The 8,720-nt window shown below is 41.8% G+C and overlaps 1 long non-coding RNA gene across 1 annotated transcript; it reads left to right on the top strand.

Annotated features, from left to right (window-relative positions):
- Window positions 1-6,565: 6,565 nt before the first annotated feature.
- On the top strand, window positions 6,566-7,666 carry LOC143550012 (uncharacterized). The gene is made up of 3 exons (XR_013138252.1): window positions 6,566-7,225; window positions 7,300-7,467; window positions 7,550-7,666. It is a non-coding gene; the product is annotated as an uncharacterized LOC143550012 (long non-coding RNA).
- Window positions 7,667-8,720: the final 1,054 nt, after the last annotated feature.

Genomic DNA, 8,720 nt, shown 5'->3' with positions numbered 1-8,720 from the left:
CAGGAAGTTCATGCTCGAGTCTCTCGAGCCTGAGTTTCCTGAACCCCACCATACTGTGTACGATGCCCCTAGTGGCAAGATCGGGGTTTATGCTGCATTCTTTGTCTACGGGAACCTTAGGTTTCCGTTGACAAAGTTTGTGTACCGTGTCCTAGAGAGGCACGGTGTGCACCTGACAGAGGTGCACCCCATGGCCATTGCCAAGGTCCGGCACTTTGAGTGGGTGTGCCGGATACTGGGCCTTGAGCCCCTCGTTGATCGCCTGATGACCTTCTATACATGGAGGTGCATCCAAGGGTGGTACACTCTTACAACCCGTATCAAGGGTTTAAAGATTTGTACCACCGAGCGGAGTCTTCGCTCATGGAGAAGAGAGTTCTTCTTCATATCCGCTCGCGCCATCCCCATCGCCATGAAGTTCAAGAATGGCCAGGCGCTTCCGAACCTTCCCGCCCTCAACTACGAGGAGGCGGAATGGTTCTCGAAGATTTCCCGGGTCCAGTCCCCGGTTTTCCGTTTTCCGGAGTCGGCGATGGTGATGTTGGGGATGAGCCGGGTGTGGAAGGCGGCGAATGCGGATAAGGTTCCGATCGTCCTTGAATATGGTTCGAACTCTGTCCCTTATGGTACGTCTTGTTTCATTTTGCTGACTTCGATTTTTACTAACTTTCTTGTTGATTTCAGAGGGGAACGATCTTCAGTCGCTCCTGAACCCGCGGGAGGAAGATGGTCCCGCGCGGATGGGTACTCGTGCTCTGGACGAGAACGAGTTGCCCATCTTAGAGCAGACCGCGGGTCGGTTCGTGGAGGTTTACCCGCCAGGCCAAGAGATCCTGAGCCACCGACGGCCAGGTAAGCCTATCTTCTACCCTGAACCTCTCAATGCTGTGCCTGCTGCTGGAGTTCATGACATTTCTTCTTCTGAGGAATCCGCAGAAGGTCCTCCACTGGTGCGGAAGAAAAAGGCTGCCGTCGGGAAGGGCAAGGAGAAGGTGGCCTCTACGGCCGACCCGGTAGTCCTATCTGACTCGGAGTCAGATAATGCAGAGGTGGCGGGGAAGCCCGGTGGTGAGGAGACGCCAAGAAGCTCATGACGCCTTGGCAATGGAAGATGCCAAGAAGCTGCAAGAGATCCTTGACCAGAGGGGGGTGCTTGACCGCACTGAAAGGAAACTCAAAAGCGTCGAAGAGGCTGCCGCCAAGGAAGTTCAACTTGCCAACCTTGATAAAAACGGAGCTGAACGTGCTTACAAAGAAAGTCAAGCTACCCTCCAATGGCTGCTTCGAGAAGCGTTGCCTCAGGTATCTTTATCTTTTTCTTTACGCTTTCCGCTCGTAATTAGAAAATGTTCTAACTTGTATTCTTTTGTAGGTTGCGCGTCGGGTCCTTTCAGAGACCTCTTATGACGATGCGATGAGCGCAGCCCTCAACGCTTCTCATGAGGATGGGGAGAAGACTGGCTTCCTGCTTGGTCTAGGGTTTGCTGAGAGAGGCTTTCCGCCCTCCAACTTCCCTTTATTCAATGTTAATACTGAAGCTGCTTATGACCAAGCTGTGAACCAGTACGCTGCCTTCCCGCATCCAGTGGTGGAGAAGGTGAATGAGGCTGCTGCTGCTGATGATGGGCTAAACATCCTTAAGGCTTTCCTTGGGCAGCCACGCTCAGACGGTGCTGGTCCAAGCGGAGGTGGCCCTGAAGCCTGATCCTGAAGATCTCTTCCCACCGCTAGGATAGACTTAGCTTTGTATAGATTTCTTTTAGGCGGGTAGTTACCCGGCCACTGTTGTAATACATCATTGAAATATTAATCTTTTTGCGTATAAGACTGTTATTTCCTTCTTTGGGTTCCTTGCTTTATAAACTTATGACTTGCATACTTAGTTTAAATTAGCAATTTTCCAAGTGTTCAGAATAAGAACCTTTGAACGTGGTTGATAGTGGGTTAAAGTTTCGCTTCCTCCTTCGTGATTGTGCGGGTAGAACCGTCACTTGCACTTGGTAGGATGGCTAAACTTTAACTTTTATCTAACCTGCGTGCTGGTTTTTCTTACTTTTTTAGGATAAGTTAACCTTTGAACGTGGTTGATAATAGGTGTGAAGTTTTGCTTCCTCTTTCGTGATTGTGCGGGTAGAACCGTCACTTGCACTTAGTAGGATGGCAGAACTTTACCCTTATCTGACCTGCGTGTAGGTTTCTCATCTTTTGAGGATAAGTTAACCTTTGAACGTGGTTGATAATAGGTGTGAAGTTTTGCTTCCTCTTTCGTGATTGTGCGGGTAGAACCGTCACTTGCACTTAGTAGGATGGCAGAACTTTACCCTTATCTGACCTGCGTGTAGGTTTTTCTCATCTTTTGAGGATAAGTTAACCTTTGAACGTGGTTGATAATAGGTGAAGTTTTGCTTCCTCTTTCGTGATTGTGCGGGTAGAACCGTCACTTGCACTTAGTAGGATGGCAGAACTTTACCCTTATCTGACCTGCGTGTAGGTTTTTCTCATCTTTTGAGGATAAGTTAACCTTTGAACGTGGTTGATAATAGGTGAAGTTTTGCTTCCTCTTTCGTGATTGTGCGGGTAGAACCGTCACTTGCACTTAGTAGGATGGCAGAACTTTACCCTTATCTGACCTGCGTGTAGGTTTTTCTCATCTTTTTAAGAATTTTGTTTTGAACCGTTCGACGCGCGGTTGTCGATAGGTTATTATTCAGTTTCCTCAATGGTTCATGCGGATAGACCGGCACTTTCATTTTTGGGTGCTGAACTTTTTCCCCTTCAACTGACCTGCGTGAAGGTTTGTCACGTTATTGGGTTCGTGCGGGTAGGACCGCCTTCCCATGCAATGACTTCACGTAATTATGCGGTGAAAACCGGCATATTAGTGTCCAGAAAAGTATAAATGTAAAATCATCAGCTTCGATATTCTTAAAGAGAATCATTTCCATTAGAAGTGGCTCTTGGCCTTCTCTTTACAAATTGGAATTGATTACATGCAAACTGTGTAATTGAACTCCCTTCCATGTTGGGATGGGAGTGCCATCGAGCCGATACGCACCTGGTTCGGGATCTCGTTCTTTACGCAGCATGTAGTCTCGTTTTTGAAGCTGGAATTGGTTCGTGTTTTCCCCAGCTGGGGTTCTATACGCACTCGCCTGCCTAGCTTTTATTTCGCCACGAGGTGCGCGAGCGTCCCATCTCTGACGAATGTTTCGACCATGTCTTTTACGTCTATGCATTCTTCAGTGTTGTGGCCTTTTGTTCTGTGATAGTCACAGTACTTGCTCCGATCAGCATCGTGACGATGCCGGATTACTGGAGGCTTTGGCCATGGGAGCTCCTCAGTAGCAAATATGTCAGTGACGCTTTTGGTAAGTGGCGTCCATCTGGAGTTCCGGTGCGGCTTTACATTATCCCTTTCACCCAATCGGTGCTGTAAGCCGGATGAGGTGTCAAAGTTTACCCTTGACTGCCAAATGCCTTGCTTCCGTTTTTTGTTCAATCGGGCGGTGAGGACGTTGTCCTCTCTCGTCCTCTGGGTGTAAAGGTTTGTGTTCTGCGGAAGGTCTCTACCCAGTTGCTTCTCCGTTTCCGCATAGCGTTTGGCTGCTGTCATGATGCCATCCCATGTGGATGGCATTCCATCTTTACCCGTTAGGGTGCGGATAAGCTCTGGGTCTTGCGCGCCCTGGATGAAGGCTGCGCGAACAAGATCCTCGCTGATATTGCCCAAACTTAACTTCTTTGAGTTGAAGCGAGTGATGAAGTTTGGCAGAGATTCATCTTCTTCCCGTGTGCATTTGAGGATTGTCCATTGCTCCTCGGTATACTTTCGCTGCTGGCTGAAGTGTTGGCTAAACTTCTGCTGGAAGTCTGCCCAGTCGTAAATGTGGTTAACCGGTAAACGATCAAACCAAGCCCTAGCAGCCCCCACCAGCGTCATTTGGAACATGTAACACCACGTGGGTTCCGTCCAATTGCTAACGGTTGCCCCCGCTATGAACCTGTTCAAATGATCGTCTGGATCAGATAGGCCGTCATATGTGCCTATGTTAGGCATTTGTTTAGCACTTTTCGGGGCAATTGCTTCAGCAATGTCCCTTGCAAATTTGGACGTTCCTGCATTTGTAACGTTTGGTCTGAACGTTTTAGAGAAGTCTCGTGTACTTCTATCTATGCTTTTTGGTTTGAAGGCTTGTCCAAAATGCCTTTTCGCTTGGGTTTCCGTTTCTTTACGCTTCCCTTTTGCTTTATGACGAGGGTTCGCGTCGGAGTCGGATTCCTCCGAGTCATCCTCCCAGTATTCGAATTCGTCGGCCTGTTGCACGGAACGCAAGCGTTCATTTAACTCAGCCTGGAATTCCTTTTGTCGTGCCTCCGCCCATGCCTTGACTTCGTCGAGAGTCTGGCGGGGGAGTCTTCGTTTTTCAAACTGGGTATCGGTGGATCTCAGTAGGCGGTCATTTACTGCACTTGCCCCTGCTTTAGTAAGTGGGGTAGTGTTCGTAAAATTTACTTCACTTGCTCCGGCTTCGGTAGCCGGAGTAGTGTTTGTAAAAACTGTGTTGCCGGTATTCCCCCCAATAGCTGGGGTTGTGGTTACCGGAATTTCTCTAACCATCTTTTGTATAAAGTTTTGAAAAAACTGGAGAAAATTGTAGTTCTAGCTTTATGCACGGATGGCGCCAATGAAGAAACACTAACCGGACCCCGGGCAGATTACTGGTAACCTGGGGGTTAGATAGATGTTTCCCACGAGGGGTTAGACCCTTGGAAGATGGTTCTTCTGATAACCTGCAAAACAGACACCGTGAGCTCGTCACTGAGAAGGGGGGGTTCCTCCTTGTGACCACCCTCCGGCGTGAGAATCAGACTAGATTGCTCTTTAAATATAAAAATATATTAAGAGATTGCTAGAGCAGATATCAGGTATATTATGATGATAATGTAATAAGATATGATCAGATGAGATGATCATACCATTTGTGGTATTTATAGCCGAAGGTAGGTTTCCAAGGGGTTTAGCCGGCCCAACACGCTACCAAATTTTTTATCATTCTTGGCTCAAAGTGCCATCATGGCTGTTTTCGGATATCGTGACAAAGTGATTTCGGGTAATTCTTGTGAAGAGTAATATTGTATTGGTTATTATGTTTCAAGGGGCAACTAGCTTATGTTTTGTTTGAATGTAATGTAGGCGTGATGGAACTAAAAAAGCTTTTGTGCGGTTGACTTCGGATTATGTGGCGTTGGATGTTGCTAACAAAATTGGAATCATCTAACCTAAAACTGCTTCAGCAAAAGATGTATTTTGATTTTTGACATTTATGTTACTTTTGTTGTCTTGAGTATTTTTCAAACTTTCTTATGTTTGATTAAAAGTTTTTATTGGATTATATTTTTTTATAGTTGTAGCTTTTGTATTGAAATTACATTTGTTTTTTACTTGAAGAGTTATGTTTGCATATTAGTGATATACTTAATAAACAAATAGCCGTACATATTACTTACATGTTGGATATTGATATGATGATTAATAAACAAACAACAATACTTGTTACATGTTTGTGAACTCAACTCTAAACATAATCCCAAATTAAATTTGTGATTATGATATGAACCCAATATTGACAAAATAATAGTTGTTATTTACTCCAAGTCACAAATTGATTTAACCAAAACACTAAAACCATCACTTTACCATTAATACCTAAACATATATCTACATGTTGAGTTCATATTTAAATTACATCAACGAACATTCGTGTCTTAGTTTACTTCGATAATATAACTCAAACGCGTATTAGTGCATTCTAGGAAAACACTTGAATGACCTTGTTAGTTCTAGCTGCAATAGTTAGTTTTTAGACACCCGTCGCAACCGCGGGCTCTCCTACTAGTAAGTATTAAGTACTATGTAATTCTTAGATGATAACAACAAATACAGTTGAAACTACAATAAACCCAAAAGCTACATTTAAACTCCAACTTAACTACAAACCCATGTAAGTTCAAAACAGGCTCGCAACAACAAACTAAATCTCAATCCAAAGAGCTTAACTATAAACTTAAACTCCCAGCCAATTAGTTTTTCTTTCTCGTACTTGGCTTTTAAAATAAAAAAATACCCTAGGTTCAAACTGGCCCCTCTCATTCTCTCACCTTCAGCTTTTGACGGTGTAATTAGTTCTCACCGTAGCCCATTGCCGGATTCTTTTCGCCATGGATTGCTCGCTTCTTCACCGTCGGCCTCGAACCCCTCTCACTTCTACCCCTAATTTTCACCATTCTAACCCTAGTAAGCTCCTGTATATTAATAGTTTATATGTTAATTCAAGTTGTATGTTAAATTGTGAATAGCTTAATGTATGTTAATAGTTACAAATTGTTAATTGAAAAACCTTACTGTATGTTACTAGTTTATATATTACTTTCAAAATTTAGCAATAATCATGTGTTGTGGGAAGACTTGATATGCATATGTAATTAACCGGACAAATAAAGCACCCAAGCTTGCACATGAAGATTTCATTAGCAACATGCCAGATATTCTGAATTGGTTGCCATTACAAGATGCGGTAAGGACTGGTATCTTGTCGAGAAACTGGAGGTTTAAGTGGAATATGCTTAGCCAACTCGTTATTGATGAGAACTTCTTTAAATTTCTTTCAAAAGGAAATACAAATAGTTATGGGAGCGTTATAAGTATGATGCTTCTTCATCTTAATGGTTCCATAACAAAGTGTGTCCTCCACAACAACAAACTGACTGATGAATATATTTGTAACTGGATTTTGTTCTTGTCAAGAAAAGGAATTAAGGACCTCACTCTTGTGCAATACTTGGGTGCAAGACCATTAAATTTGCCTATCCATCTTTTTTCTTGTTTAAAGTTAGAACGTCTTAAACTTCATTTTTGTTGTTTCAATCCTCCACCTAGTTTAGTTTTTATGGTTTTCCAAATCTATTGAGCTTAGAGTTGTCTTTTGGTGGAGAAAAGAGTGAACTTGGGAAGTTTATTAGTATGTGCCCCTTGCTTGAGAATTTGAAATTGAATTATTCCGGCAAAGTAAAACTAGTTGAGATTGCAAACCTTAAAAATCTCAAAATATTATCTTTGTCCTTGCGTGAACGTGACATTACAACGACAATAAGTTCGAACAATATCTTTGAGCTTCTGGGTTCTCTTCCAAAACTTCAAGAGCTTTTTTTGAAACTTGATTTCAAGGTAATTAATGCTAAGCTGTGTCATATAAGTTTAATTTATAGCCTCATTATTTTTTTTCATTCCACGTTTTACAGCTGATAGAAGATGGTGCTAGAAAGAAGTTCTCCACCTCCTTTCTCTCCCTCAAGACTCTTCGATTATTTAGAATAGATTTAGGCAATCGCATAAATTTATCATTTGCTTTTGAGTTGATTTGGAGCTCGCCGAATCTACAAAACCTTGAGATCCATGTAATTCCATGTGTACGTTTCAATCTTACTGTTTGTTGTGTAATCTCATAGTTATATAGTTGCGCATTTGAACACTAGTTGGTTATTCTTGCAGGTTTCTAACACATTACCAATACCAGAGGTGGAATACAACAAAACGGCGCTTCAAAGCGTGGTGCTTGCAGGTTGTTTTGCAGGTTCAGAGAATGAAATGTGTTTGATAAAGTACTTACTCGCATGTTCTCTTTTCTTAAAAAGTATTCTTATTCGTCCCAGCGGGGCTCTAGCACCTTGTGCTCAGTTGATGATTACCATGAAGTTATTGAAGCTCCCTCGAGCCTCCACTGTAGCTCAAATTGATTTCGAGTATTAGTTCTTTTTAACTTATTTATTGTTGTTGCTGTTATGTGACTTTTTTTAGTACTAGTTAGTTTCTGTACTAACCCCCACAATTTTTTTAATATTTTTATTTCAGAGGTATACTTTAATACAATGGGGGCGGTTTGCAGCTTCAAAGTTCGGTGTTTAAAGATTTGAAAGGTTCAATGAATGAAGTATACTTGATTAGGGATTTACATGCATGCTCCTGTTTTCTGAAAAAAAACTTGTTATTCACTCCCTCTCGTCTGCAGAGTCTGACGAGAAGTTTTTGTTTGCTGTGAAGTTGTTGAAGCTCCAACGAACCTACCCGGATGTTGATATCAATCTATATTAGTTTTAGGTCTTTTAAACTTATCTTTTATGAATTTATGAGCTCATTGTGTAAGGAGAAATGAACACGTGTTTGTTAGTCTAGTATGAATTAAGGTGATGTTTGGTTTCTTAGTTTGGACATTTTGCAAATATTGGATTGCTTGTGTGGCACTGGATGTTTTTGATGTTTCGTGTCGTACTCGTGTTTGAAGTAGTCTTGCTGTGTTATTGATGATGTTTTTTTAATGTTGATGAAAGATGTCTGTTCTGCTTATACGAGCACTAGATTGAGAGTTCGGGTTTAGGGTTTAGGTTTTCGGGTTTAAGGTTTATGTTTTCGGGTTTAGGGTTTGTTTTGTAAAAGATAAAGAGGTAAAATAAGGATATTATAAATATATATACTATTAAAATTAAAGAAAAGATATATTAAATATTTACAAAATTAATACTAAAAAAATAAATTAATATTAATACTTGATAGTTTTTAATTTGATATATGTAGTGGAGATTATTAAGTGAAAAAAATGTTATAGGGACTAATATGTATATAAAGAATGCTATGAGGTAATAGTAATTAATCTAATAACTTTAGG

This window comes from Bidens hawaiensis, unplaced genomic scaffold (assembly GCF_021521415.1).
Source record: "Bidens hawaiensis isolate Kalapana, Puna unplaced genomic scaffold, B.hawaiensis_p1.1 tig00015906_1, whole genome shotgun sequence".
In the NCBI taxonomy this organism is placed as follows: Eukaryota; Viridiplantae; Streptophyta; class Magnoliopsida; order Asterales; family Asteraceae; genus Bidens; species Bidens hawaiensis.
Note: the sequence above shows the minus strand (reverse complement) of the source record. Positions and strands in the feature narration are given on the sequence as shown.